Consider the following 10861-nt stretch of genomic DNA (forward strand, 5'->3'; position numbering starts at 1 on the left):
TGACTTCTGTTCTGTCTTGTTCACCTTACCTTATTCTCTCTCACTCTCTCCATTGATCGCTCTTGAGGGAAGCCAGTTGCCACATCATGAGCTACCCTATAGAGAGGCTGATGGGACAGAGCACCGATGCCTCCGGCCAACAGCCATGTGAGTGAGCTTGGAAGTGGATCCTCGTCCACTCGAGGCTTCAGATAAAACCATTGTCCCAGCCCCAGCATGACTGCAACCTTATACGTGACCTTAAAGCCAAGGACTCAGCTGAGCTGCACCCAGTTACCTGCCCACAGAAATTGTGAGATAAGTGTTTCTCATTTGAAGACACTCTGCTTTTGGTTTAATTTGCTATGCAGAAATAGATAGCTAATATACAGGTCGATCCAAGAGGCAGGTTTCTGAAGCCACTTTGATTGATCTAGGGAGATATCCTGAAGAAAATGGCATTTCGTGTCTGATCTGAGTTTTAACCCAACTACCAACACCCTCAGAGGTGTGTGTGACTGTAAACGCTGAGTTTTCGTCTTATATTTCATAAAATGGGAACAGTAGTTCTTATCACATTGTATTATGAACATTAAACAAGGCAATATCTGCAAAAGCACTCAACTGTGTGGCTGTCGCCATGTTTTCTTTAATTAAATGGTAGTTATTATTTATCTTCACCTTTCAGTCTTCACAAGGCACCCAGTGCTTTCTGACAGTTCCTGATTTGCCATGGCAACCATATTTGATACCCCTTGGGCAAATCTAAAGTCCCTTCTGCTCTTCTGCTTGATATTTAGCTCCCCCCATTTTGTTCCCCAGTGTGTAACTCATGATATAAACTCGTTTATTTTCAAGTATTTCTGGGCACAAAGATACTACTGGCAATGCCTGTCCCTTCAAATGGGACTTGTAGAGGCAATGTTTCCAAACAAATAATAAGACAGGATAATTCTTCTTGAGTAGGATCTTATTTGAGTGTGTCAGACACAGAAACAAAACTTCACAATATAATATAATGAAGAGCGTCAAAATTGGGCCCACGAGGTGTTTTGGGTGCACAGAGGCAAGACTCACAAATTGTGAATCTTGAAGGATGAATGAGTATTTCCCAAAGAAGGTGGGAGAGAGGGCTTCAAATAGAACGATGGGGTAGCCAGAGGTAAGCTGATGGGGAAAGGCACGGCATTCTTGGCGAGGAACTGTAATGTCACTGTGTCTGTCGTACGGAGAGGTCTTGCAGGAGAGAGAAGGGAAGGACCTAGCCAGAGAGGAAGGCTGGACGGAGGATGTGAAGGATATCGCATTCCTTCCTATGAGGACTCTGTTTCAACTTACAGAAAAGAGGGTAATTAAAGTTTTGAAATAGATGTTAGTATGGCCTGATTTCTCCAAAGACTACATCATGAACATCTCAAGGGATATGTCGTAAAAATGCCTATGGAATTTGGATTTGCTGTTCAGTTTATATAAACATAGATGATGATGATGATGATGGAAGAAGGAAGAGGAGGAGGAGGAGAAAAGTAAAAGAAGAAAGAAAGAGAGAGGGAAGGAGGGAGGGAGAAGAGGAGAGAGAGAGAGAGAGAGAGAGAGAGAGAGAGAGAGAGAGAGAGAGAGAGAGAAATAGATTTAAAAACTTGTTTTGTTTTAGGAAAAATAATGGAAATCACAGAACCTCAAAAATGTTACTTTCCTCTAACCCAGACCTCTTAAACACAATCCTAAACTTTTCTAAGCAGTTAACAGTTTCTTTATTTTTTTCTTTTCTGTTTTTTTTTACCAGTTCCAGGTGTACAAAACAACAAAATAATTGGACATTTATATACCTCATAAAGTAATAACACCAATAAGTCTATTACCCATATGACACTGTACATAATTATTACAATATTATTGACTATACTTCCTATACTGGACTTTATATCCCCGTGACTATATTTTTATAGTTGACATTCAATATTATTTTCTATTAATTTCAGGTGTACAGTGTATCAGTTAGACATTTGTATAATTCATGCAGTGATTCCTCCCAAATAAGTCTAGGACCCATATGATACTATACATAGTTATTATTAATTGCACCATTATCTGTCTCCCCGTGAGTGGCACCTTAGTTCTGCCCATTTCAGCAACTCTGCGCAAGACTATACACTTCACAGGTTTGGAGACCTGGCTCACATCTCCTCTGAACTTTCTCAAAATAAAACACCCTCCATTCTTCTAATTGTCCCTCAGGTGCTGTGGTTTCTGGATGAGTCATGATTTTGGTCATCAGTCCTGGGGTGTCAGGGCCCTGGTGTGGTGCCCATAACCGCTGATGCACCCAGATCTGCCTCAGCAGATGCTGGGGCCCTTGGCTCGGCACTTCCCAGGAGTCTCAATGCTGCAGCTGATGCTTAAGATAAATAAGCAGCCCTAGAAAGAAGGTGACCTTAAATCACCTGCAAGTGAGACCAGCAGGTCACAGTCTCCTTTACCTATCCTATTTCTGGGCATTATTTTTCATCACCCTTTGGCGAAGCAACTTTTGCCCACATCCCAAGGAGATTCATCACCCAAGTTATTGCTTCCTGAGCACCCTCCGACCCTCAGGCGTCAGCACATGTGGTGCTGCTAAAGCTGGATGCTGGAGACATTTTATCTACCAAGGGAAACCCAGACAGGCAAAAATGTGGTCATTCCCCAGGCTGCGAGGCAACCGAGGTAATAAATTCCACTTTGTTCCTGTTTGGAGGAAAACTCTTCAATTAAGTAAAAATTGATTTTCTAATGATTTTCCCCTCCTGCCAGCCATTGGTGGAGGGCTTGAACCAGCTCTAGCCCTGCTTTGGAGGAGGTTCATTAAGCTGCTAAGGCTGCTGACAAAAGAGTTGGTCTCAGAAACGGGAAACAACTTAATTCTTTTCTTTTGGACAGAAAAGCGCACACTACCCGTCATGGGCGGGGAAAAGGCTCAGCTGATGTAAACCAAAAATGCCAGGCCCTTTACTTGGAAATGTGGAGCCACCTTTCCAACCAAAGAGCATTTGGGGTGCCAAGGGTCCTTTTGTGACCTGGTGGTGGTGGCAGCACCCTTTATGTCTGAGGCCCCCAAATGCTCTCAGGTTCACCTAAGACAACATGATGTGAAGATAAAGGGGGTGTGGCAGAGCAAGAGTTGGATGAAAAATATTAAACTCTGAGTTCATAAGCCAATTCCCACCCCTGCTGGCTAAAGGAAAGCACCCTTTGTTACTCAGACAACCACTGGATCTGGATTTTGATGCCTCTGCTTCCTAATGGCCAGAGGAGGACCGAGGGAGAAGTCCAGAGATGCTCGCTCGATTGGCAATGCACGGGGCAAATCAGGTCCCTGAGGATAGGATTCAGGGTAGCTGGGCAGAGCTCTTGCAGTCTGCAATGCATGCAGGCAGAGTGGGGCTGCCAGAGCAGCTCTCAGGCAAAAGTGCGCAGGTGCTGGCAGGTGGAAGTCTGGAGCCCGAGAGCACCAAAGAGGTAAGGCCCAGGAGTATCAGTGGGCGCTGACAGCGTCAGCTACTGTGGGCTGGGATGAAAATAGGAGACGAGGGAGCAAGCACATGTAGTCCAAAGTGCATGGAAAATTCGAGGTCAATGGCTCCAGAAGTGACTTGTAAACAACACAGTGTGCTGAGAATTCAGGCTTAATAAGTATTAGGGTACATACCCTAATGGTGGATGTGTGTGTGTGTGTGTGTGTGTGTGTGTGTGATATTAATATATAATGTTAATCTATATAATATATAATGTTAATATATACTTTAATATTAATATTACACATATAAAGTTTTATACATACATATATACATATATATACACACAGAGGGTGTCAAAAAATGTCTACGCATTTTAAGAAAGGAAAAAACTATATTAAAATTGTAATACTCAATATATACCGATAATAAAAGATGAATACAAGTTACGTTTGACTTTGCAATTACACGAGGTGCTCAAAGTGGTTACCATCAGCGTAATTTTAATACAGTTTTTTTCCTTTCTTAAAATGTGTAGACATTTTTTTGGCACCTTCTGTATATAAAGTAAATATATATAAAATACTATACAGCCAGAAAAGACACATCAGGAAACCATATTTCAGGCTCCTCTGCAGATGGAACTGGCAAATAGAAAGTCCCTGCTCTGGCACGTCACACCCCTGGGCAATGGCCACTTGCTGGGATCTGGGCTTTAGCTCCCTCAGTTAAATCAGAGCCTCTGAGTTTCACCTTGAAAGGAAATATATTCCTTTGCCTCCATTTTTCCCTTTCGAGACACATTGCAATTCCTTGATGTTTGTTCCTTGGCTCTTAATTAAGAGATAATGACTTGAAGTTTAGGGACCTTCTTGGCACTTCGTCACCCAGGGGTGAGTATAACCTCCTGAAAAACAAACTCGATTCTACTGCGTCGGTCAAACCTTCAGCCACAAACCCTGACAGCCCCAACATCCTCACCCGGGAGAGGGCACTCCCAGCATGGGAAAGGCTGTCTGTATGTGGATTCAGGTAGGCAGAGGACCCCCAGGAAAGAGAATCTCATGCTCACTGCCTTTCCCACAGGATTCTGAAAATGTCACTCTCTATGTAGCACCTTGGAGTTAAAAGACACAGGCAGGAAACAGAATGTGGTGTCCAGTCGTCAGCATTTCCTGAGCACCTATAGTGTGGCAGCTCCAGTCATGGCTCCATCACGGTTTACGTCTTATCACAGCCACAGTCTTATTCAGGAGTCCAGACCTGCGCCATTAAAGCGGCAAGCCACTCCAAATCAATGCAACTGCCTCTAAGGCATTTGACAAAACAGACATGTCCTCACTTGATCCTCCCACAGAGTCCTCTTAGAATCGGCTTCTGATCGTTTCTAATTCACCTCCTCTAACCTCAACTTCCATTCACACCCATTCCTTTTTGCCTCCTTCTTGTGATAGATGATTGTAATAATGGCCCCAACAAATCTCGCTTCCTTGTACACAACCACCCTGCCATAGGATTTGTAGCTCCTCCCATTGGGAGGTGGAGCCTATTTCTCTGTCTCCTTGAATCCAGGCTGGCCTCATGATTTGATTTGACCAATAGACTGTGGCAAATGTGACACTGTGTGTATTCCAGGGCTTAAGAGACCTTGCAACTTCCGCTCTTATTCTCTTGGTCCTCTCAGACCACTGTGCTATGAAGGAACCTGAGATGAAAAGCGATACCAAGAGGGAGAGGGACCCAGCCTTCATAGCTGTCCCAGCTGAGCCATCAGCTGACTGCAGATGGAGGAGAAGAAAGAATATCCTGTAAGCCACTGTTTTGTGAAGTAGCTTTTTATGCAGCAATACATAACTGATACTTTTCCAACTATAGAACTCAAAGTTATTGTGACAAAACAACTCCTCCATCTTATTTTTCTTCTATCCCATGTGACTCCCTACATTAAAATGTATCCCAAACGTTGGCCCATCCCAAGGAAGAGATGTTTCTCTTTGCCAGAGGCCACCGGTACTCCTGATTCTGTCTTCTGCTGCTTCCTCTGGGACCTGCACACTCAATGTTCGTCTCTTCTGTGATTCTCCCTCTTTGTGGCCCTCCTGCTTTTCAAATATGCCCATTAGTTATCCTCAGATCATCTCCTCTTGACTTAGCTGACTTATTGTCTCATTGGCTCACTTGTTGTCTTCCCTTCACCTTGAGTGTCTTGAATGTGGGCTCAGGCAGCCAGGGGTTCAAGCTTTAGATCTGCCATATACTGACTGAGTGACCTTGGCTACATGGTTTCACTTCTGTAAACTCGGTTTTCTGGCACTTAAAATGGAGATGACAATTGCATCTGGGTCATAGTTATTTGTTCATTTTCTTTTGAATGAGGATATTCATGGAGAGGAAAAAACCGTATGCCTGACTTCTACGGCCACACCTGTTCCCAGACACCATCACCGTCCTCCTCTCGCCACCTAATGGCAGCAGTGAGCTTGCTTTCCTGAAGAGCTAAGACCGAAAAACAAAATAGGGCTGGACCACAGTGTGTCTTGCGTTCCTGCTAAGGTCTTTGCCCTTGATGTCATAGGTGACACCTTGCTTCAGAGAAACAGAGATGCCCTGTTGGCCCAACTGAACGGTACAAATACCTGCGCTGAACGTTTCCATCTGTGAGACCTGCCTCTCGCCTGTGCTTCACCAGCTTGGCTTCCGAGTAGAAGCCTCGCTTGTCTTTCTCATCCTCACCGGAGAACTTAGTTAGCACAAGGCCTTACGGAATGGGGGGGAAAGAAGGAAGAATGGTTTGTAGATGGAAATGAACCCTGTTGACTGAGGGAACAACTGGCATGGCATATGCTTGGTCCCTTGTGACATGTGTAAGCGTTTACAACATATAAATAAGTCAGGTAAATATTTCTGCTTCACAGACGTGCTTTTTTTTTTTTTTTTTTTTTTTTTTTTTTTTTTACCTGAATTATTCAGTCTTTTAGGGACATGATTCCTAATCTTGACCATATGTTGTTTGGGGCTTTGGGACATAGGATTCCCCGTAGAAAGAGACTAGGAATGAGGACAGGTATGGAAATCCCAATTCCTGGGCCTATATTTCCACATTTTGCTTGAGGATGGGGCTCAAGAAGGTACGACAAGCCTGGGAAGGTGGGGCGGTAGAATATTCTCTTCATAGCTGTGGGGTGTATGTAATTTAGGAGGGTGAGCTGTTCAGGCCACCCACAGTCTAGGGCAGAAGAGAACCCTTGAGCACCTGGGCTGAAGAGCAGCCTGTTCCCAGGGTTTGGCCCTCGCCCCCACTAAACAAACCTTTTATTAGGTGAATGGGAAGAGAGAAAATTAAAGTGTAATAGAAAAGTAACTGCACAAATTTTATTTCAGCTACGAAAGCGCTATTTAATTCCACCCTTTTTACTCTGACGCCTGGTATCTAGAGTAATTCAAGCAGTGACGATGGTCTTCGGTATTTCTTTTAATTATTCCTGTGCTACCTTACCCCCCAGCCCTACTGCAAGCACTCAGCTGCTCCAAGCAAAGCCATTCTAACAATTTCGATTAAATCCTGGCCTCTTCCCAACTGCACACGAATTAAAAGCATTACTGGATGATTCTAGCTCCAGCTCTTGGAAGTGTTGTTATATAAAGAAGAAGGAAGGTTGCCAAAGGCTTGGTGGCATTTCCTCAGCTACAGGAGAGGATCAACCCCTTGGGTTTCTGGGATGGAGAGATTTTTTTTCTCCCAATTTCAATGTTTTTTGTTGTTGTTGTTGTTGTTTTGTTTTATTTAATTTTTCCTTCAAGCATGCTTTAAACAGACTTGTGATGTGGAAAGCACTGATGAGGTTTTAAATAGCACACATTCCCCCCAAAGCTTTGGAGGTGGCCCCTGAGTCTTCATGTTTCTCCTCAGACCTAGTGAAGAAAAGTCAAGCTCACAGATGTAGGAGTCCTGCTGGGGTCCACACGTCCCACACGTGGCAAAACCCCAAATCAAATCCAGGTGTTTTGACTCCTCCTCCAATTCTTTCTCCACTTCACCATATGCCACTTCTCCACAGGAGAGATGCCCATTGCAGAGCACAGGGAGATGTGACGTCTCGAGAGCATGAAAATGCAAACCAGAGTGAGTGGAGGAAAGGACTCAGCACGATGGGAATTCTCCAGGGCAGACACAGCTCTTTGGACCCTAAGACGTTTTAAACTTTTTATTGAGGTGCTCTTATCACAAGTACAGTTGGATGAATTTTCCCCAAATGGGATACACCTGTAAACTAGAACCCAAACACAAGCCAAACGTCACCACCTCCCAGAAGCCTTCCTCACATTCCCTCCCAGTCACTACGTCGCCAAGGGTGATGCCATCCTGATGTCTAACAATGTAAAGTAACCTCAACTGTTATCGTGCCTTGTTTCAGTGGAGCCACACGATACGCCTTCTCTCATGTCTGTCGTATTTCATTTAGCATCGTCTTCATTGGCCAATTCATCCTCGTGTGTGTGTGTGCTTGTAGATTGTTCGGTCTTGTTGCAACACAGCATTCCATTGTTCAAATGGAACACCATCATATGCACAGTAAAATTTGTCTACTTTACTGTTGATGGACACTCGCAACCCCAAATATTTTGGTTGGGCTTGATGCTTATTTGTACCTTCAAAGTTTTGCCCTATGCCATCATCAGGCAGATCTTAAAACCGTTCTGGCAAAGACACATCCCCTCCAAATTCTGGGCTGTGGTGGCTGTTTTGGAATCAAACCATGGTTTCTCTTATCTCCGAGGGTAGAGGCTTTATTGAATGTGTTTTTGTTCCAACCATCATCAAAGAAGACCTTAGGTTGAAAAGGGTCATTGATTCCAGGGATGAGGAATAGGTTTCAATTCTCCTGTACCAACAACCTTCAAATTGTACTGAAAAACGGTTCCTGGGCATTTTGATGAGTAGCCTCCTGCCTAGATCAGCAGCTGTGATCGATTAGCAATGTCTGCCACTGGTGAGTGTAAAGGAGAACAGTTGCCATCTGATATTTTGTCCAGTCCTCAGTATGCAGACAAGGAGCTGAAACCCAGTCAAGGACAGAACTGGGCATGGACTCGTTCTTTCTGTATATTGCTGAAAACGTATTGAAATTGTTGGTTAATTATATGATGACATGAAGAGCTGATTCAAACCTGTTAGGAAAAAAACTTGTGGAGGCATAAATTATCCTTCTTTCTTCTAAGAGAGATCTGGTAGGAAATGGGGGGGGGAAGGGGAGAAAAGAGGGTGAGTCTGAGGACTGGTACCACAGCTACCTCACTGCCTCCCTCCGTCTGCGTTTATCAGTGCCCATGTCTGGCCGTTCTCATGGGGAAAGCCTGCTCTGTGGCCCAGGTCCAGAGACGAAATCACTGCCTGCCTCACTTAAGAAAACACTCTCCTGTCTCCATCAATCAGTGGACTCCCACTCAGAGCCCTTCTCCCTAACCCCTCCCCTGCGAGGCCCAGATGTTTTATTTATGGGCTGGTCTCTTTAGGAGGGAACCTAGTCTTACTGCCCATTATTCATGAGCCTTAGGTAGAGAGAGGCCACAGAGGCAGATGAGAAAAGCCTTCAATCAAATTTTGATGAAATAAACTAATTAGGGAGATTACACCTCCGTAATGATGTTAATTGTGCAGACAGGAAATCGCAGGTTTCCTGGATGACTCTGGCTCTGCCTCCAGAAAGGGATCTTTCAGCAGCTCCAGAAATGAATGGCAGTCCCTGCTGATGGGGCAAAGAGGTTGAGCCACGCCAGGAACCCAGGGCTTCCCTCCAGGAAGACCACTTGGTTCTGAGAGTCTCTTGCTAGTCCTGTTGCAAGGAGTAAAAGTGAGTGTCCCAGGGCCCTGCAGAAGACTGATTTAGTCATGGCTGTTGTTAGTGAGCTAGGAGCAGAGTGTCAAATGACTCAGTAAGAGTCAGGCTTTCAGAAAGCGCCCCAAAGTGGACATGAGGTTTCAACCCATCCTCCCATTCCCTGCCCACCCAACACCACCCCCAGGCCCACTGCAGCTAAGAAGTGTCCATACAAATTCCCTAAGTAGGAATCAAAAAAACACCCATTCATTCATTCATTCACTATTTCATGCAACAAATATTTTTAGGAGCTTACTCCATGTCAGGCACTGTTCATAGAAGTTAACAAAACAGAACTCCTGCCTTCACAGATCTTACATTTAGTGACGGAAAGAGACAATAAGCAAACGTGTGCATGAGTAGTATGTTGGAGGGTGATACGTGCCATGGAGAAAAATACAGCTGGGCCTGGCAGCTCGGGAGCACTAGTGGGAAGGGGAGCCTAGTGATATTTCATGCGTGGTTCTCAGAGGTTTCCCTGCTAAGGTGACAGCTGAGCACAGCTGCAGGGAATGGAGGAGCCAGCCATGGAGAAAGCCAGGTGAGGAGGGTTCCAGGAAGAGGGGGCAGCATGCACAATACCCTGAGCTGTGCAGGCAAAGACCACCCACTGCGAGTTACAACAGAGTGGGTGCCACCCAGTTGTGTGTGATACTTTAGCACACATCTTCCTCTCCTAATGGCCTGTCAGATCCATGAAGGCAAGGTCTGTTTTGTTGTTTTTTCCCTCTCAGTATTGTAGCCCCTGCCCCAGTACGTTGCCTGGCATATGATGGGTGTCCAATAAATACTTGTTGATGGAATGAATTATTAAATAACTAATGAGAGAAATGAGTGATGTGTGGGGCTCTCTGTACCAAGGTGAGAGCTGATACAGATGTTGAATGACAAAGAAAGGCTGAGAGAAGGGCTTGTGTGGAGAGAGTTAGGGGTAGATGCCTAACTCAGGTCCTAGAAGAGGGGTCAGAGAAGTCTGCCTGTCCGCCTCCTTCATCAGCATCTTGGCAGCCCCAATCTCCAAGATGGTCACCTTTAACATAAACAGCTGGCAAAGGAGAGGACAGCAGTGGCTTTCTCCATACCTGCAGCAATTCCTGACATAATTCCTATAAAGTTATTCCAAAGAACAGAATTCTACATGTATCAAATTGGCGGTAATAGCACCATATGGGAAGTTTATGTAGCGTGCAAGGAGTATATATGTCTAAAGTACACTTTAAAATGAAAATAAAGCAACTATGAGGTGCCACATTGAACTATTAAATTAGTGAAAAAACAAAACAAAATGTTTATACTCAATGCTGGCAAGGAAGCTATGAAACTGTCATTAATTACTAGTTGGCAGAGTGTATTTTGGCAACCCTTTTTCAGAAGAAAAACTTGGCACTAGATCTCCAGAACAAGAAAAAGAGTTCGTGGATTTAACACAGTGATAATTCTGGGAATGTACCCAAAGTAAAATTCCTAAATATAGAAAAACTCTATGTTTGAAGACATACATTCCAGCAT

The sequence above is a fragment of the Rhinolophus sinicus genome, chromosome 13 (assembly GCF_057876585.1).
Source record: "Rhinolophus sinicus isolate RSI-liver-muscle chromosome 13, RSI-T2T, whole genome shotgun sequence".
Taxonomy (NCBI): Eukaryota; Metazoa; Chordata; class Mammalia; order Chiroptera; family Rhinolophidae; genus Rhinolophus; species Rhinolophus sinicus.